The 21,633-nt window shown below is 44.4% G+C and overlaps 1 long non-coding RNA gene across 1 annotated transcript; it reads right to left on the bottom strand.

Moving 5' to 3' along the window:
- Positions 1 to 9,173: 9,173 nt before the first annotated feature.
- Positions 9,174 to 10,483, bottom strand: LOC123141437 (uncharacterized). Its single transcript, XR_006470283.1, has 2 exons — positions 9,646 to 10,483; positions 9,174 to 9,524 (listed from the first exon to the last, which is right to left on the bottom strand). It is a non-coding gene; the product is annotated as an uncharacterized lncRNA (long non-coding RNA).
- Between the last annotated feature and the right edge of the window lie 11,150 nt (positions 10,484 to 21,633).

Raw genomic sequence — 21,633 nt, 5'->3', positions numbered from 1 at the left:
TGGTATGGAGATGCAATTCTATGATTAACGTCGTACTTAGCAAGCATTTTACGAAAAGCACCATGAATAAAATGTGAACCACCATGAGTCATTAAATATCTAGGGACTCCAAACCTCGGAAAAATAACTTCTTTAAGCATCTTAATAGAGGTGTTATGATCAGCACTACTAGTTGGAATAGCTTCTACCCACTTAGTAACATAATCAACAGCAACTAAAATATGTGCATACCCATTAGAGGAAGGAAACGGTCCCATATAATCAAAGCCCCAAACATCAAATGGTTCAATAACAAGTGAATAGTTCATAGGCATTTCTTGACGTCTACTAATATTACCAATTCTTTGACATTCATCACAAGACAAGACAAACTTACGGGCATCTTTGAAGAGAGTAGGCCAATAAAAACCAGATTGCAATACCTTATGTGCAGTTCTATCTCCAGCGTGGTGTCCTCCATAAGCCTCGGAGTGACACTTGCATAGGATCTGTTCTTGTTCATGCTCAGGTACACAACGTCTAATAACACCATCTACTCCTTTTTATAAAGGTGTGGGTCATCCCAAAAGTAATGTCTCAAATCATAGAAAAACTTTTTCTTTTGCTGGTATGTGAAGCTAGGTGGTATAAATTTAGCTAATCAGCATAGCATGGAGCAGTACGAGAAGCATTTATGACAGCTAATTGTTCATCAGGAAAGCTATCATCAATAGGTAGTGGGTCATCAAGAACATTCTCTAACCTAGACAAGTTGTCTGCAACGGGGTTCTCAGCTCCCTTTCTATCAATAATATGCAAATCAAATTCTTGTAGCAAGAGAACCCATCTAATTAGTCTAGGTTTAGCATCTTTTTTTCCATAAGATATTTAATAGCAGCATGATCGGTGTGTACAGTTACTTTAGAATCAACAATATAAGGTCTGAACTTATCACAAGCGAATACAAGTGCTAAAAATTCTTTTCGGTAGTAGCATAATTTCTCTGGGCACTGTCTAGAGTTTTACTGGCATATTGGATAACATTTAATTTCTTATCAACTCTTTGTCCCAGAACAGCACCTACATCATAATCACTAGCATCACACATAATTTCAAAGGGTAAATTCCAATCAGGTGGCTGAACAATAGGTGCAGAAATGAAGGCTTTCTTAAGTATTTCAAATTCTTCTACACAATCATTATCAAAGATAAAAGGAACATCTTTTTTAAGAGGTTAGTCAGAGGCCTAGAAATGTTTGAGAAGTCCTTAATGAACCTCCTATAAAAACCGGCATGACCAAGGGAACTTCTTAAACCTTTAATGTCCTTGGAAAACGACATCTTTTCATTAGCATCAACTTTAGCTTTATCAACCTCAATACCTCTTTCAGAAATTTTATGCCCCAAGACAATACCTTCATTAACCATAAAGTGGCACTTCTCCCAATTCAAGACGAGATTAGTTTCTTCACATCTCTGCAAAACTCGATCAAGGTTGCTCAAGCAATCATCAAAAGAAGTTCCATATACGGAGAAACCATCCATGAAAACCTCAACAATCTTTTCACAAAAATCATAGAATATAGCCATCATGCATCTTTGAAAGGTAGCAGGTGCGTTACATAAACCAAACGGCATACGTCTATAAGCAAAGGTACCGAAAGGGCAAGTAAAAGTGGTCTTTTCTTGATCCTCTTTCGACACAGGTATTTGAGAGAAACCAGAATAACCATCTAGAAAGCAAAAATGCGTATGTTTGGATAGTCTTTCTAGCATTTGATCAATAAAGGGTAAAGGGTAATGATCCTTTTTAGTAGCTTTATTTAATTTGCGGAAATCAATTACCATTCTATAACATGTAACAATTCTTTGTGGGATCAATTCATCTTTATCATTAGGAACAACAGTAATACCTCCCTTCTTAGGGACACAATGGACAGGACTTACCCACTGACTATCAGCAATGGGATAAATTATACCTGCCTCCAGAAGCTTTAGTGTTTCTTTTCTTACTACTTCTTTCATCTTAGGATTTAACCTTCATTGGTGATCAACAACCGGTTTAGCGTCTTTCTCCAATTTTAATTTGTGCTGGCATAGAGTGGGACTAATGCCCTTAAGATCATCAAGAGTATATCCAATAGCAACACGGTGCTTCTTAAGAGTTTTCAAAAATTTCTCTTCTTCCTTCTCTGAAAGGTTAGCACTAATAATAACTGGATATATCTTCTTTTCATCAAGATATGCATATTTAAGAGTATCAGGTAATGGTTTAAGCTCAAACACGGGATCACCGTAGGGTGGAGGAGGATCCCCTAGGATTTCAACGGGCAAGTTGTGTTTCAAAATAGGTCCCTGTTTAAAGAATACTTCATATATTTCCCTTCTTTCATTCATAAATGTATCATTTTCATGGTCGAGCAAATATTGTTCTAAAGGATCGTTAGGAGGCACGGCAATAGAAGCAATACCAATAATTTCATCTTTACTAGGCAATTCTTTATCATGGGGTTGTCTACGAAATTTAGCAAAATTAAACTCATGAGACATATCCCCCAAACCAATAGTAACAACATCCTTTTTGCAATCTATCTTTGCATTAACAGTATTCAAGAAGGGTCTACAAAATATAATGGGACAAAAGTCATCTTGTGTGGAACCAAGAACAAGAAAATCAGCAGGATATTTAACTTTCCCACACAAGACTTCAACATCTCTAACAATCCCAACTGGTGAAATAGTCTCTCTATTGGCAAGCTTAATTGTAACATCAATTTCTTCTATCTCAGCTGGTGCAATATCATGCATAATTTCTTTGTATAAGGAATGAGGTATTGCACTTGCACTAGCACCCATATCACACAAGCCATGATAACAATGATCTCTTATTTTAACAGAAATAGCAGGCATGCCTACAACAGGTCTATGTTTATTTTTAGTATCAGGTCTAGCAATTCTAGCAGCTTCATCACAGAAGTAAATAACATGCCCATCAATATTATCGGCCAAGAGATCTTTAATGATAGCAGTACTAGGTTCAACTTTAATTTGCTCAGGGGGTGTAGGTGTTCTAGTATTACTCTTATGAACCATAGTTGAAGCTTTAGCATGATCCTTTATTCTAACAGGGAAAGGTGGTTTCTCAATATAAGCAGTAGGAACAACAGGATCAACATTATAAGTGATAGTCTTTTCTTCAACTTTAATAGGTGCAACTACTTTTACTTCAATGGGAGGATTATATTTAAACCACTTCTCCTTAGGGAGATCAACATGAGTAGCAAAGGATTCACAGAAAAAGGCTACTATCTCAGAGTCAAGTCCATATTTAGTGCTAAATTCACGGAAAACATTGGTATCCATATTAGATTTAACACAATCAAACTTAGGTGTTATACCTGACTCCTTACCTTCATCGAGATCCCAATCTTCAGAGTTGCATTTAATTCTTTCCAATAAATCCCCTTTGAATTCAATAGTTCTTCATCATAAAAGAACCGGTACAAGAAGTATCGAGCATGGAGCGATTATTGAGAGAAAGCCGAGCATAAAATTTTTGAATAATCATTTCTCTTGAGAGCTCATGATTGGGGCATGAATATAATGTTGACTTAAGCCTCCCCCAAGCTTGAGCGATGCTTTCTCCTTCGCGAGGCCAAAAATTATATATATAATTATGATCACGATGAACAAGATGCATAGGATAAAACTTCTGATAAATTCCAATTTCAATCGGTTGTAGTTCCATGATCCTATATCATCACATAGCCTAAACCATGTCAATGTCTTTCCCTTCAAAGATGAAGGGAAGACCTTCTTCTTGATAACATCCTTGGGCATACCTGCAAGCTTAAATAATCCACAAACTTCATCCACATAGATTAGGTGCAAATCGGGATGTAATGTTCCATCTCCTGTAAAAGGATTAGCTAGCACTTTCTCTATCATACCCTAAGGAATTTCAAAGTAAACATTTTCAGTAAGTTCAGTAGGTTGAGGAGCAACTCTTTGCTCTACTGGTCGGGGTGAAGGTACCCCGAACAAGCCCCTCAAAGGATTATGTTCCATAGTAACAAGTGACAGTAAATTTCAGCACACTATATAAATTTTTCCATACCAATTTCCACTTACCAAAGGCGCTTCGCTCCCCGGCAACGGCGCCAGAAAAGAGTCTTGATGACCCACAAGTATAGGGGATCTATAGTAGTCCTTTTGATAAGTAAGAGTGTCGAACCCAACGAGGAGTAGAAGGAAATGACAAGCGGTTTTTTGTAAGGTATTCTCTGCAAGCACTGAAATTATCGGTAACAGATAGTTTTGTGATAAGGTAATTTGTAACGGGTGACAAGTAAAGAAAGTAAATAAGGTGCAGAAAGATGGCCCAATCCTTTTTGTAGCAAAGGACAGGCCTGGATAAACTCTTATATGAAGGAAAACGCTCCCGAGGACACATGGGAATTATCGTCAAGCTAGTTTTTATCACGCTCATATGATTCGCGTTCGTTACTTTGATAATTTGATATGTGGGTGGACCGGTGCTTGGGTACTGCCCTTCCTTGGAGAAGCATCCCACTTATGATTAACCCCTATTGCAAGCATCCGCAACTACAAAAGAAGTATTAAGGTAAACCTAACCATAGCATGAAACATGTGGATCCAAATCAGCCCCTTACGAAGCAACGCATAAACTAGGGTTTAAGCTTCTGTCACTCTAGCAACCCATCATCTACTTATTACTTCCCAATGCCTTCCTCTAGGCCCAAATAATGGTGAAGTGTCATGTAGTCGACATTCACATAACACCACTAGAGGAGAGACAACATACATCTCATCAAAATATCGAACGAATACCAAATTCACATGACTACTTATCACAAGACTTCTCCCATGTCCTCAGGAACGAACGTAACTGCTCACAAATCATATTCATGTTTATAATCAGAGAGGTATTAATATGCATAAAGGATCTGAACATATGATCTTCCACCAAATAAACCAACTAGCATCAACTACAAAGAGTAATCAACACTACTAGCAACCTACAGGTACCAATCTAAGGTTTTGAGACAAAGATTGGATACAAGAGACGAACTAGGGTTTGAGAGGAGATGGTGCTGGTGAAGATGTTGATGGAGATTGACCCCCTCCCGCTGAGAGGATCGATGATAATGACGATGGTGATGATTTCCCCCTCCCAGAGGGATGTTTCCCCGATAGAACAGCTCCACCAAAGCCCTAGATTGGTTTCTCCAGGTTCCGCCTCGTGGCGGCGGAGTTTCGTCCGAAAGCTTCCTCCTTATTTTTTCTCCGATGAAAGACTTCATATAGCAGAAGATGGGCACCGGAGGCCTGCCAGGGGGCCTACGAGACAAGGGGGCGCGCCCAGGGAGTAGGGTGTGCCCCCACCCTCGTGGCCAGGGTGTGGGCCCCCTCTGGTTGATTCTTTCTCCAGTATTTTTTATATATTCCAAAACGTGCTCCCGTGAAGTTTCGGGACTTTTGGAGTTGTGCAGAATAGGTCTATAATATTTGCTCCTTTTCCAGCCCAGAATTCCAGCTGCCGGCATTCTCCCTCTTCGTGTAAACCTTGTAAAATGAGAGAGAATAGGTATAAGTATTGTGACATAGTGTGTAATAACATCCCATAATGCAATAAATATCGATATAAAAGCAGGATGCAAAATGGACGTATCACGCTGCAATTTTTGAAGTAATTCACGTTGATAATATGGTGGAACCCAACGAGTATGCATAGCAGTTTTTAAAGCAGCCCAAGTAGATGGAATAGGATATAATCTACAAAGTTCAGACCACCAAACACATGCAAAACTAGTGAAAGCATAAACTGCAGCAGTAACACGTCTTTCCTCGGGATATTGTAAACATGTAAAACGTTGTTCACTTTCTAACTCCCAAGTAAGATATATATCAGGAACATATCTGCCCTCAAATGGTGGAATATTCAATTTTAGTTTAGGAAGCTGGTCATGATCTCGTACCTCAGGTGGTGGTGTAGCCCTGCCGTTGCGATGATATGCATGAGGACGACCTGGTGGTGGTGGTGCTGGTGGTTGCACGTAGTTCTGATTTTGATCAACCTCATCCTTATAATGGTCCTCCACCTCTGCAGTAGCAGTAGGAGCTACAGAAGCATCAACAGTAGGTGCTGCGGCACCAAAATTTTGACCAGGCTCAAGGGGAACGTGCAGTGCTCGTCCCACTTGATTTGGAACGCGATGTTGTTGTTGTTGCTGCTGTTGTATAGGTGCGACAGGTGCAGCGGGCGGTGGTTGTGGAAGACGCGAGAGCAATTCATTAAACTTGTTATCGATCTTTGTTTCGAACACCTTCTCAATGCCATTTTTCTTCTCCATGGCCTCTTCAAATCTATTTAGCACATCTTCCACCTGTCCACTCATCATTTGCTGAAACTTATCATGTAACTCTTTGTTCGTCATGTTCTCCCAGTCACTCTCGTCGGCTTGTGATCCTGCCATGGTTAGCAACAATAGAAAGACACAATAATATGATCCTACAGACTACTAGGAAGTGGTGCTGGTGTGTCACAAATCCTTCAAGCGAATCTCAAAATCTTACCAGTTCTTACCAAGCAGCAGGTGGTGATCGGCAACCGTAGTAGTCAAAACTCTCAAAAGCTTGGATAGAGCGATTGCCAGGGAGAGTCAAACGCATGACGTAGATGTATGTGGAGCTGGAAGGCTTATAATATGGTAGCAAAAAGGGTCAGCAATAATCAATTCAGAGATGCAAAGTTGAATAAACGCTCAACGACAGTACTGTGCTGGTCCTAGGCTAGACCGTCCTAGAGACGCGATCCTAGAACACTAACAAAATCACGGCGCGACACGTAAACAAAGGAAAAGCACACTCTGGGAAAAAAATTCGCTCTTTTTATGCGCTCTTTATTTTTGCGCTCATTTTTTTGCGAAAAATCACTATAATGGCGAGTGTCTCAAAACTCCTCCCAAGTCACATTGATAGGATAGGCACGAAATTTTTTTGACTAATTTTTTTTGGAAAGCAGGGCAGCGACGACGAAAAAGTGCGACAAAACATCACTATGATGGCGAGTGTCTCAAAAGACTAAGAAAAGCCTAAAACTAGGATAGGGAAAAATATTTTCGCCTGCCGAAATTTTGGCCTAAAAACTGCCCGGGGGTCTCCAGACTTTTTTTTTCGAAACCTACTCAGGCATGGAAACATGAATCAGAAAATAGATGGATCTCGAAAACAAACCTAATATTAAAAGAACTCGGATTGGTGGTGGATATATGGTGGTAGGATATGGCAGCGGTGGTGGTATATGGCAGCGGTGGTAGGATATGACAGCAGTGGTGGTATATGGCAGCGGTGGTAGGATATGGCAGCGGCGGTGGTATATGGCAGCGGTGGTGGTATATGGCAGCAGCGATGAAGATGATGCAGCGGCGGCGTGACAAACTGTGACAGAACACGAAACTCTAAAGGACTAAACGCTAAGACCAGCAACTAGACATGACGATGCAACCGCAAATTCAAGAAAGCAAAAATCCTAAAAAGATTATGCAAAGGCTTAGATTGGTTCGGATATGATGAACTAACCCTAATTTTTTTGTCACTTTTTCGTGGACTGTAGGTATGAAGAACAGACTCAATCTAAACTATGAAAAACTATAAAATCTCACCGAGCAACCTGGAAATCTGATACCACTTGATAGAGGCAAAGGTGTCCCGTCTTTCGATGAGATGGTGATTATTGTTTCAGAGGAGTAGACTTTCACGATCCGACTACGAACGTGCGAGGACGTCGCGCCTTAGCAATTGCTAAACCAACTCCGAGAGGTTATTGACCATGCCGGAGCATGATCAACCTGACCACGAAGGTCTATTTCCTGCAAGCAAACGAAGAACACGCAAGAAACTAAGATTGCAATCTGGATATTGCGAATATAAGATGAAAGCTTTATTGATCAAGGTGGGGTTCTGTGATGCCTTGGTCTGGTTGTTGAACACAAACGAAGTACGCTAAGTTGCAGCTATGGCGAACTTTTTATCTAAACAAAACCCAAAGTCTAAACAACGCCCAAAGGGCTGTATATATGGAGGAAGAGGGGGGAATTTCGTGGCCCTTGGGGGAGGGGTCCGAAACCAACCCTATCTTTTGTTTCCCCACACATAGGGACTCTAAAATCAGACTATACTTATGTATTTCGAAATTACATGGGCCTGGCCCAATATTAAGGTGACACGGCACCTATAATAGCCTCTGGACGAAATTTGTGAAGTGGCATCTTGTATACAAAATACAAGACTTCATGCACTCATTACGGTGGCTTCAAAGTCCTGAAATCATCACTTCAAACTCCGTTCTTGTTTCCCTTGCGCATGCCATCATCTCCATGCTTGTTCTTGCTCCCATGTTCATCCTTCTCCAAGCTAGACCCTTCATTTGTAGGCACAACAAATGTATCCAATTTAGGCAGCATCATATTCTCATGAGCATTAGAATCATTACCAAGAAATGAAAGTACCTGGTAATTTAATTGGCGTGCACGAGCTCTAGTAATTGGTACAGTATGTATAGTAGCAGGGGTTGTGGGTGTAACAATGGTATTGATGTCCTCATCAGAAAGTAGAGCTTTGTTTTCGCACATGCAGCAATAGCAGAAAGAAATAACCTCATTGTTCAAAATTTAGTATTCCCTCCATCCCATAATATAAGACGTTTTTTGACATCAGTGTAGTATCAAAAAATGTCGTACACTATGAGACGAAGGGAGTAGTTGACGCCCAAGATGCAAACTCATGCAGTAGCATAATATTCATCTGCACGACATCCAAAAGAATTTGTATTTGCATACCAAGCACAATGCCAGTAAATTCTTGTTCCAATTGAAGCGTAGAGAAGTTTTTAATGTGCACTACATATTGTTTCTCATGTTCCATAGCCTATGAGTGAGCGCTCGCACAACGAGCTTTAGGAGGTTGTCCGCCTAGTGGAGGAGGCAAAAGTAGTCGAGCTTCTACGCTTCCGGCGACTGCGCCTCCACGTTCATGACTACCCACACAGTGAGTTGCAGGAGGGAGAACCGGTAGTAGAGATGTTTCCACTGCATGTAGACTGTGTTGGTGCAGACCACTGGCTCTCTTAAGATGAAGACTGACTCTATTCCTATATAACAATTTTGGTGTTGTTTGCTTATTGTTCTTTCCCTGTCATTTTTCCCTATTCTTAATGCAAAGATAGTAACAAAAAGACTAATTCCACATTTCTTTCCCTGACATTTTCCCCTAAACCTCTATCTTTTCAATGCAAAGAAACACTCACGTTTCAAAATTACATCTTCCTTACACCATGAAGTCATTAGTTTAAAGTGCAAACCTGATTATAGAATTGGAAAATGGGGTACCTTGGATGGAGCACGTGCAGACGATGTTTCGGCAGACTCGGCGGAACAATGAGATTGAAAGCTTCGAGCGCGGATGCAAACGATGTTTGACGACGTACATGAGGAGTTTGTGGTGGTTGATTCCTTGTCCCGCGCCTGCAAAGGAAACAAAGATTTTGCACTGAAACTCGTGTTGAGTTGCAGAATTATGCAGATTACATGTTTAACAGTCACATATATCCTATATGACATGCATAAAGTACAGGTTAAGTTGTACCTTTGCTAACACGAAGTGGAAGCCATTATTCTGGTTTCTGAACATAATAACGAGTTACCCAAGTACCATCATACCAAATCCTCTTAGGGTGCTTATTGTGGCTTTAGATATATGGAGAAAACTGACTGGAATTTTCACTCGGAGATGCCTCTCGTAAACCTGCTCACGCAACCAAACGATAAATGTGTGGTTCTAGCCTGGCACCTTCCCTGCTCTTACCGAGGTTGCTCCCGCCAGCAAGCTCGCATTCATCCTGTTTACGTTGGGCTTCACAATGGAGGTAACAATATCAAGGTCGATGAGGAGCGAGAATGCCCATGGTGGAGTTCACGCCTACTGCTCCTCCTTGACGGGGCCGCAAGGATCAAGCCACTGCAATCACATCCTCACAGCTAGGAGGCAAGGAGGGTCGAGGCTAGGAGCACGGGAGGCCACGCTGGTGTGAGCGATGCCTTGCGCCGTCAAGCTGTAGACTGAGGCAGCAACAATTAGTAACTTGTGTACAACACTCAACTTTAATTTGGCGAACCTAGGGAGATAAATACAAAGAAATTGCCCCTGAGCCCGCGCTCATTGCCAGCCGCATCCCAGCCACTCAGCATCTTCCGCTCGGTCACCACCTATGTCGAGTCCACAAGGTTGATGACGGAAGCGCAAGAAGGCGAGCCAGAGGAAACCCTGATGGCAGGGCTGAGCGGGAGGCTCAGGCACTGCACGCAGCCCCCGCTGGGGCGCCTGCGCTGTGAGATGAAGTTGTGCACGATGGCATCAGGGTCGCCTCAGCGGGGGTGGGGGAAGCAGAGTGGCAGCAAGAGAGACTTTTTCTTTTTGCAACCAAGAGAGCCTGGGTTGAGATGGGTGTGGCTGGTCTAATCGGCAAGGGCTAAGAAAAAGGAGAAAAACTCCTATTTTTGGACTTGGCTCGGATACACTCAGCCTTTCTTAGGTTATTTAGATACATTAAAACTGAGCACCTTTCCTACCCTCTCAGGTCATTAGCATTTCTAGCCGTTGGATCATCACTTTTAGACATTGTTTGTCGTCCTATTAGCTCTTAATCGCACCCAACTTGCGCGCACAGGTTTCCTGACGAGAGCTAACCTTCTCGGGTCGTTTGGGCATCTGAGATTCATTTGGGCCTATACTAGGATCCTGTCGACCCCAAAAGTGGAGAACCCTAAAACAGCTCTCGACCGGTCTCTTTCGCTCGCAACCTCGGGTGGCGGCGCCTCACCATGGCATGGACTATAATGGAGACTACGCTGCTCCAAGGTCCATTCGGTTGCCGAACGCGATGGACAGTGCCTCCTCTTTCCATTCGGTCGCACGGACGTGAGCGCCGCGGCGGGATTGAAACTGAAAGCCAATTGAACAGTCCTGAAGTTCAATCGCGAAAGATGATTGATCGAGAAGTTAACAGTCCATTAATGCCAATCGATGCTTCGGGCGGATCAGTTTCAATCGGCTTTCCTTCTTCTTATTCTACCAGAGACCAGACCAATAGAACTAGTGCTTCACATGGAGGACCCGAGGACGAGGGCGAGAAGAAGGAGACGGCAGGTGGTGAGACAAAAACATGCACTACTGTAGGATGCTGCTAAGGCGACACTATGATCAGAGACCCTTTGACGAAACTGTGTGCGATGCATTAATCGCAGACGGTGATGTAAAATAACCATAAAAAGGATGCAAAATGTTTGTGATGAAGGATACATCAAACACGGTTCATATTTTAGTTGCATGTGCGATGAGGGGCATACGGTTCAGTTCAATGAACTGTTTGCGATGAGGCAGAACAAAAGAAACGGGCAGCCAGATGAAGGCGTGTGTGATATATGACATACAGTTCACTCGGATAAACTGTTTGTGATGAGGCGAAACAACGGAAACGGGCAGCCAGATGAAGGTGTGTGCGATATATGACATACAGTTCACTCGGATGAACTGGTTGCGTTGAGCCAAGAGAACAGAAACGGTTCAACTTAACAAGATGTGTGTGTTACGCAGAAAACAGGTCTATAATCGGAAATGTGTGGGAAGACCGATAACAACATAGACGATTCCTATTAACAAGTCGTGTGTGTTGTGAGCAAACGATTGCCTGTATATAATTGTCAGTGATTGATGAAATCATCACCGACGGGTTCCATTGTTTAGTCCATGTGCGATGTGATTTGCTCTGTCTACAGAGCATCAACATATATACTTAAAAAGACAGCATTGCAAAACTAAATTAAGCATACAATTACACAAGTGACTACACAAATAACATTTCCACACACCAAAGTAGGCAATTACATGCATACTAAACTAGGAGAAACGAGGATCTAATCATCTACTTATTGTTGCGACGACGCTTGCCATTCCTCTACTTCCGGCTGGATCCCTGGCCGTTTTGGGGAAGGAGGCACTTCCTCATGTCAATTATCCGCCTGTACATGTCGTAGCTCGTGTACGCCTCCTTGGCCGCGTACACGACATGAGCTTTGTCGAGTTTCTCCATCCAGGCCGAGTGCCAGGCACGCTTGTCCTTGTTGCAGGACTCCTTCATGCCTCTGTAGTAGGGGTCGATGATGGCCTCGGTGAGGTGAACCAGTGAGTCCTTCTCATGCTCCTTTCTGCCCCAGATCTTGTATTGGCCCTGGATGTCGACAAGATTCTAGTAGGCGATGCCCGAATTCTTGAGCACCTTTACATCGTTGGTGATGTCCACCGTAGTGAACATGTAGTGGGGGATGTTGACAAACCAGGCGAAACAGTCACAAGGCCTTGTGGCCAAGCAGTAGTGGTAGACGAGGATGTGGTTGCGCACGCACATATGGGCGACGGTGACCTTGGGACGAGACCCAGCATGAGCGCGGGTGTACTCGAGGTCGAACCCGACCACCTTGTACTTCTCCTCGGCAAGCAACAGCTCCATGATGTGGATTGAGTGCTCCACCCAGACCGGGTTGTTGGTGTACACCACCGAGAGCTCCATGAACCCTCTGTGGGTGTCCACCATGGCATGCATGGTGAACTGCTTCTCGTCGTCGGCAGCCGCTCGGAGCGCCATTGGAACCACGCAGGATACCCTCTAAGAATTTGTTGTGGTGGGTGTGCTTCTTGCAATGGTGGGGCGCAATCGAAAGGTTGAAGAGACACAAGGGTTAATGGTCGCTGTAATAAATGGGGGTCAGCAGGCCTGTAATCGTCACGACGTTCATAGCGGAGGATTCCAGTGCACGCTTGACAACATCGCACCGCATGCGTTTCGTTTGACCACGCGTGGGCTCGAAGCGGCGCCAAATGTATCGTCCGTGAGCCTGTTCCCGCGCTACCGCGCAAGCTTCCCGCCCGGCTAGTTTGGCCACGCGTCGGCTAGAAGAGGGATAAATCATGGGCGTTTATTGGCAAAAAGCTTTGTAAAAACGAAGTGTGTGGAATGACTTTGGTCATAAGTTTACCCGTGGGTAATGAGGTCAAAGTTACACAGAAGGGTGATGATGGACACTCGAGGGCGATAATTAATTCTGTGCTCTATAGGGCACACGGTTGAAGAAACCAACTGTGTGCAATAATGTCGAAGATCACAGTTGAGTTAGCTATACAGATCGTGTGCTATGAGATCGACAAGGTAAACATATTCGAGAATGGTTAATAAAATCTAAGACCATTGCATATTAAGGTCAAAATAGTGCTACCAATATACGAGTCTCATATGATGCCATTTCAACGATTGTACCACAAAAGCTCGAAATATTACAAGGTTCAAATTCCAGAGTTAAATGGCTCAAATTCGAAGATTACAAGGTTCAAACTGATATTAGAAATGAAATTCAGCTCATCAGCTGCAAACGCTCGCGCTGATCCGCTGAACATGGATATCAGAGAGATTGAAACTAATATTACCACTTCTAAGTCTGGTCTCGAAACCTCATTATTTTTGCAAAGGGGTCGGCCACTGAGAAGTCATGTATGGGGTTGACACAATGACTTCCGATTACTCTATCATCTGAAGTTACAAAATGAAAGTCAGCATTTTCGGAGCCTATTCCATTCTGTCGCACCGCCGGTGCTGATCAACAAACCATTCACTTTTGCGAAATAAATGTAGGGCAAACCTCATTACCTTCAGCACCCTTGCTCTGACAACAAAGAACCTGGCGAATATAATCTCTGGTAAGGTCCCTCGGTAGGAGTTCAAAGTAATTTCCGAGAGGTGCATATCTAGGCATTCGACGTGATTGTTATATTGTATCACATTATCCACCACTAGGCCTAATCTTATCTGCAAAAGAACAAAATGTGTTAGTGCCTACATGCAGTTTTGAACACTACTACATGCTTATTTGGTTTGCAGGATTTGTAAAATGCACTAACATGCCATCTTTGATCTGACATGATTAACATGGGCATTTGATTACAATCTAGAAAAATGTAGCCTTCTTCACAAGAGGTTGGAGTGGATGAAAAGTTCCCTAAGAAAACTAGTATAGATGAATCCAAAGAGAAATGCTTATGGATTGTAACCATATGGATCAAGCAACCAATATGGGGGGGAACATGTATGTACTGAAATCCTCCAAAAGAATCCTTCAGAAATCGTAGTACATTGTCATTGTAAACTTGGAAAAAGGTGTCACAAATTGAACCCCTTATGGTTAACAGGAAAGGAACATCACCTCGATATATAGCTTCTCCAGGCATGGAAAGCATCTCAGGAAACTGACAACTTGCTCCAGGTTGGGGCCGATAGATTCTAGTGCTAAGACCTTCACTGTGCGCAGTTTCGAGGTCAAGCTTGTCGGAATCATTTTCTGGATGACAGATGAACATACATCTTCAAAATTAGAAATAATGTTAATTTGTAGAAGGAGAGGTAGAAGGCGGCTGTTGTACCTGAACGGGTGTGGATCCAATATCAAGTTCGAAGTATTTGTCAGGCAGGTACCCCACCACTGTCAATTTCGACGCAGAAATGACATTGATTCTTGTTGGACCTTCTTGATCAACTACAAGTAATCTCTCAAGTGCAGGTGTGTCCTCAATGACCATACCGTGGTACACATCTTCTGATGTCTTCTTGCCGCACCAGCAACACACATAAATAGTCCGGAGAGTCATGGACGTGATGTGGAAGCTACTCAACCCATTGATCGCCTAAAGACAAAGGTACTCGAGTGAAGTAGAGCCACGGAGCAGGCTCTCCATGTCACCGTTTGGGAGGCAGATGGCGAAGAGCTCGAGGTGCTTCAATCGTGGTAGAATAAGAGCGGGTGCGTCATTAAGGGGGATGGCAATTCCTGAACTTGGGGACGCGCAGCATGGGCGCGAGGCGGAACGCTGACCTTGGCAGCGAGCGCATATGCCCATCATCAAAAGTGAGTTCCTTGAGCTGATCTAGGGCGGGGGATCGGAACCAGTCATCAAGCTTGGCTCGGTCCTTACCGTTGGAATGGAACTTGCCCATTCTAACGCCTCTGGTTGGGCCAAGGTGACTGCCGAGGATCTTGGAGAACGCATCCAAGCTTTTGCGATAACCATGGCAGAGCTTGTGGGTGTCGATGAGGTCTAGAGGGGTGGAGTTCCATAGGGGCCGCCACCGCCGGGAAAGGACGGTTGTCCGCGCCCCATATTTGATTGGGAGGAGGGAGAAGATGATTATCAACATATCATCGGGGAGGCTGCTGATGAAGTCTAGGCCTGCTGGAGTCGCTTGCGGTTCTTGCTCGCCCCACCTCCGCTTCTTGGCGGCCCCGTTCTCCACCTCCAAAGTCTCCTTGTCAGCAGCGCTTTTTGATAGAAGTGGGAGTACAGGGAATATTTAGTTTAAATAGGGCAATAGAAAAGTGTGTTGGTAACAAGAAGTTATTAGGTAGGAATATAGTAAGAAAATGGAATAACAATTGGTTGCTTAAATACTACACAATTCATTTGATATTGCTAGGTAAGTCAACATGCAGATACTTGAAAAGAAAACTTACTTCGAACAAAGTCTGGACGGATGATATCGTCGGGGAAGTTAGCATATATCTCATGACCAGGCTCTTTTATGTGCAGTGCAATTATAGTGCCAGCTTTCAATACATAAAACTTAGAATTTCTTTCCAAAGGCCAGTGCCAAAATAGGAGTCACCACGTTCATCAAGTCTTACAGTAGCAACGTTGTAAATCCATGGTTTGTGTTCAGTATGACATCCCTGCAGTCTTGATTTATGTAAAGGGAAAGATTGTGCACTACAGATTATGTTGCATAGCAAAGGACGCGGTGCAAAAAATGGTAGCATTGTTAAAGAAAATACAGTAACATGCAAATATGGGCCCAAATTGAAAGAACTGTACAGTAGTTGAAATCGAAGGACAAAAATCTATAATTAAATAGATAGGGTAAACATGCACTACTGGAATTAGCTTATTTGCCGTCTGCCAGTTCTTTGCCGTCCGCTGGCGGACGGCAAAGAAGGTCTTTGCCATCCGCTTACAGAAAACGGACGGCAAAGAACTGGCTGATGGCAAAGACCTTCTTTGCCATCAGCCAGTTCTTTGTCGTCTGCTAGCGGACGGCAAAGATTCTTTGCCGTCAGCTAGCGGATGGCAAAGAGGGAGGTGGGCCCCACAAACGTGATGCTCGGGGAAAAAACCTAAGGGCCCCCTCTTTGCCGTCAGCGAGCGGACGGCAAAGGGGAGCGGACGGCAAAGGGGGGCGGACGGCAAAGAGCAGAAAACCTAACTAACGGCTCCCCACCCCGCCCCCTCCCTCTCTCTCTCTTTCTGTCCTCCCCGACGAGACCACCGCCACCCGCCGCCGCCCGACCACCCGCCGCCCTCCTTGCCCCGTCGCCCCACCACCCGCCGCCGCCCCCTCGCCCCTCGCCCCGTCGCCCCGCAGCCCTTCCCTGCGACGTCCACCACGCCCCTGCCGCCCTTCCACGCCGGCCAGCCGCGCCGCGGCCCTCCAGCCGCCCCGCCCCTCCCCTGCGTGGTCGTCCCCGCCCCGTCCCACCGTGGCCTCCCCCTCCACCGGGTCGCCGCGGCCTCCCCTCCACCGGGTCGCCGCCGCCCAACCGAGGAGCGCCGCCCATCGCCGGCCCTCCCCGCCCCGTCGCCACCCTGCCTCGCCGCCGCCCCGTCGTCGCCCCCTCCACGACCGGTTGCCGCCCCCCACAGTGAGCCCCTGCCCTGTTTACTTTTCTGTTTTTTCTGTTTTTCTTTCTTGTTTAGTTTAGGTTAAGTTTATTCAGTTTAGTTAGTTTAGGTTATTTAGTTTAATTAGTTTAGGTTATTTACTTTAAATAGTTTCGGTTTAATTAGTTTAGGTTATTAATTTAGTTTTCTCAGTTTAGGTTTCAGATTAGTTTAGTTTAGGTTTAGTTTAAATAGTTCAGTTTAGTTTTTTCAGTTTAGGTTTAGCTTTAGTTTAGTTTTTAGATTAGTTTAGGTTAAATAATTAAAGGAAGTGAAAAAACATGAAAAAAGAAGATGAAAAGTAGAATAAGTAGAAAGGGGGGGAAGAAGAAGAAGAAGAAGAAGAAGAAGAAGAAGAAGAAGAAGAAGAAGAAGAAGAAGAAGAAGAAGAAGAAGAAGAAGAAGAAGAAGAAGAAAGAAGAAGAAGAAGAAGAAGAAGAAGAAGAAGAAGAAGAAGAAGAAGAAGAAGAAGAAGAAGAAGAAGAAGAAGAAGAAGAAGAAGAAGAAGAAGAAGAAGAAGAAGAAGAAGAAGAAGAAGAAGAAGAAGAAGAATAAGAATAAGAAGAATAAGAAGAATAAGAAGAACAAGAAGAATAAGAAGAAGAAGAAGAAGAAGAAGAAGAAGAAGAAGAAGAAGAAGAAGAAGAAGAAGAAGAAGAAGAAGAAGAAGAAGAAGAAGAAGAAGAAGAAGAAGAAGAAGAAGAAGAAGAAGAAGAAGAAGAAGAAGAAGAAGAAGAAGAAGAAGAAGAAGAAGAAGAAGAAGAAGAAGAAGAAGAAGAAGAAGAAGAAGAAGAAGAAGAAGAAGAAGAAGAAGAAGAAGAAGAAGAAGAAGAAGAAGAAGAAGAAGAAGAAGAAGAAGAAGAAGAAGAAAGAAGAAAGAAGAAGAAGAAGAAGAAGAAGAAGAAGAAGAAGAAGAAGAAGAAGAAGAAGAAGAAGAAGAAGAGGAAGTAGAAGAAGAGAAGAAGAAGTAGAAGAAGAGAAGAAGAAAAGGAAAAAGAAGAAGAGAAGAAGAAGAAGAAGAAGAAGAAGAAGAAGAAGAAGAAGAAGTAGAAGAAGAGAAGAAGAAGTAGAAGAAGAGAAGAAGAAGTAGAAGAAGAGAAGAAGAAAAGGAAAAAGAAGAAGAGAAGAAGAAGAAGAAGAAGAAGACACCCCGACACCAAGACCCCAACAACCCGACACCCTGACACCCCGACCCCGACACCCTGGCACCACACCCCGACCCCGACACGACACCCCAATACCCCGGCACGACACACCGACCCCCGACCCCCGACACCCTGACACCACACCCCGACCCCGACCCCGAAACAGCACCCCGACCACGACACGGCACCCCGAACCCGACCGACACCAGAGGCCGACGGGGTCATATATTTGTGAATTATGAGTTAGGTCATATATTTTTCGATTTTGTTATGAGAAACATCATATATACTGTTGGAAATATGCCCTAGAGGCAATAATAAATTGGTTATTATTATATTTCCTTGTTCATGATAATCGTTTATTATCCATGCTATAATTGTATTGATAGGAAACTCAGATACATGTGTGGATACATAGACAACACCATGTCCCTAGTAAGCCTCTAGTTGACTAGCTCGTTGATCAATAGATGGTTACGGTTTCCTGACCATGGACATTGGATGTCGTTGATAACGGGATCACATCATTAGGAGAATGATGTGATGGACAAGACCCAATCCTAAGCCTAGCACAAGATCGTGTAGTTCGTTTGCTCAGAGCTTTTCTAATGTCAAGTATCATTTCCTTAGACCATGAGATTGTGCAACTCCCGGATACCGTAGGAATGCTTTGGGTGTACCAAACGTCACAACGTAACTGGGTGGCTATAAAGGTGCACTACAGGTATCTCCGAAAGTGTCTGTTGGGTTGGCACGAATCGAGACTGGGATTTGTCACTCCGTGTAAACGGAGAGGTATCTCTGGGCCCACTCGGTAGGACATCATCATAATGTGCACAATGTGACCAAGGAGTTGATCACGGGATGATGTGAGTTACGGAACGAGTAAAGAGACTTGCCGGTAACGAGATTGAACAAGGTATCGGGATACCGACGATCGAATCTCGGGCAAGTAACATACCGATAGACAAAGGGAATTGCATACGGGATTGATTGAATCCCCGACATCGTGGTTCATCCGATGAGATCATCGTGGAACATGTGGGAGCCAACATGGGTATCCAGATCCCGCTGTTGGTTATTGACCGGAGAACGTCTCGGTCATGTCTGCATGGTTCCCGAACCCGTAGAGTCTACACGCTTAAGGTTCGATGACGCTAGGGTTATAGGGAATAGATATACGTGGTTACCGAATGTTGTTCGGAGTCCCGGATGAGATCCCGGACGTCACGAGGAGTTCCGAAATGGTCCGGAGGTAAAGATTTATATATGGGAAGTCCTGTTTTGGTCACCGGAAAAGTTTCGGGTGATATCGGTAATGTACCGGGACCACCGGGAGGGTCCCGGGGGTCCACCAAGTGGGGCCACCAGCCCCAGAAGGCTGCGTGGGCCAAATGTGGGAGGGGACCAGCCCCAGGTGGGCTGGTGCGCCCCCCCCCCCACCAAGGCCCAAGGCACATGGGAGAGTGGGAGGGGGCAAACCCTAGGTCCAGATGGGCCTTAAGGCCCACCCTAGTGGCGCCCCCCCTCTCCTCCCCTTGGCCGCCCCCCTAGATGGGATCTAGGGCTGGCCGCCAGCTCTTGGGGTGGAAACCCTAGGGGGCGCAGCCCCCTCCCCCCCTATATATAGTTGAGGTTTGGGGCTGCCCAAGACATCAGAACGTCTCTCTTTCGGTGCAGCCCTACCCCTCTCCTTCCTCCTCCTCTCCCGCGGTGCTTGGCGAAGCCCTGCGGGATTGCCACACTCCTCCACCACCACCACGCCGTCGTGCTGCTGCTGGACGGAGTCTTCCCCAACCTCTCCCTCTCTCCTTGCTGGATCAAGGCGTGGGAGACGTCACCGGGCTGCACGTGTGTTGAACGCGGAGGCGCCGTGGTTCGGCGCTTAGATCGGAATCAACCGCGATCTGAATCGCTACGAGTACGACTCCTTCATCCGCGTTCTTGCAACGCTTCCGCATCGCGATCTACAAGGGTATGTAGATGCACTCCCCTTCCCCTCGTTGCTAGATTACTCCATAGATTGATCTTGGTGATGCGTAGAAAATTTTGAATTTCTGCTACGTTCCCCAACAGTGGCATCATGAGCTAGGTCTATGCGTAGTTTCTATGCACGAGTAGAACACAAAGCAGTTGTGGGCGTAGATGTTGCCAATTCTTCTTGCCGCTACTAGTCTTATCTTGTTTCGGCGGCATTGTGGGATGAAGCGGCCCGGACCGACCTTACACGTACGCTTACGTGAGACAGGTTCCACCGACTGACATGCACTAGTTGCATAAGGTGGCTAGCGGGTGTCTGTCTCTCCCACTTTAGTCGGAACGGATTCGATGAAAAGGGTCCTTATGAAGGGTAAATAGAAATTGGCATATCACGTTGTGGTTTTACGTAGGTAAGAAACGTTCTTGCTAGAAACCTATACAAGCCACGTAAAAAACTTGCAACAACAATTAGAGGACGTCTAACTTGTTTTTGCAGCATGTGCTATGTGATGTGATATGGCCAGAAGATGTGATGAATGATATATGTGATGTATGAGATTGATCATATTCTTGTAATAGGAATCACGACTTGCATGTCGATGAGTATGACAACCGGCAGGAGCCATAGGAGTTGTCTTTATTTTTTGTATGACCTGCGTGTCATTGAATAACGCCATGTAAATTACTTTACTTTATTGCTAAGCGCGTTAGCCATAGAAGTAGAAGTAATCGTTGGCGTGACAACTTCATGAAGACACAATGATGGAGATCATGATGATGGAGATCATGGTGTCATGCCGGTGACAAAGATGATCATGGTGCCCCGAAGATGGAGATCAAAGGAGCAAAATGATATTGGCCATATCATGTCACTATTTGATTGCATGTGATGTTTATCATGTTTACATCTTATTTGCTTAGAACGACGGTAGCATAAATAAGATGATCCCTCACTAAAATTTCAAGAGACGTGTTCCCCCTAACTGTGCACCGTTGCGAAGGTTCGTTGTTTCGAAGCACCACGTGATGATCGGGTGTGATAGATTCTAACGTTCGAATACAACGGGTGTTGACGAGCCTAGCATGTACAGACATGGCCTCGGAACACATGCGAAACACTTAGGTTGACTTGACGAGCCTAGCATGTACAGACATGGCCTCGGAACACAAGAGACCGAAAGGTCGAACATGAGTCGTATAGTAGATACGATCAACATGGAGATGTTCACCGATGATGACTAGTCCGTCTCACGTGATGATCGGACACGGCCTAGTTTGACTCGGATCATGTATCACTTAGATGACTAGAGGGATGTCTATCTGAGTGGGAGTTCAATAATCAGATGAACTTCATTATCATGAACATAGTCAAAAGGTCTTTGCAAATTATGTCATACTGCGCTTTAGTTCTACTGTTTAAGATATGTTCCTAGAGAAAATTTAGTTGAAAGTTGGTAGTAGCAATTATGCGGACTGGGTCCGTAAACTGAGGATTGTCCTCATTGCTGCACAGAAGGCTTATGTCCTTAATGCACCGCTCGGTGTGCTGAACCTCAGCGTCGTCTGTAGATGTTGCGAAACATCTGACATACACGTTTTGATGACTACGTGATAGTTCAGTGCGTAATGCTAACGGTTTAGAATTGTGGCACCAAAGACGGTTTTGAAACGTCGCAGAACATATGAGATGTTCCGA

The sequence above is a fragment of the Triticum aestivum genome, chromosome 6D (genome assembly GCF_018294505.1).
Source record: "Triticum aestivum cultivar Chinese Spring chromosome 6D, IWGSC CS RefSeq v2.1, whole genome shotgun sequence".
NCBI lineage: Eukaryota > Viridiplantae > Streptophyta > Magnoliopsida > Poales > Poaceae > Triticum > Triticum aestivum.
The sequence above is the reverse complement of the archived record's forward strand: the minus strand, read 5'-3'. Positions and strand labels throughout refer to the sequence as shown.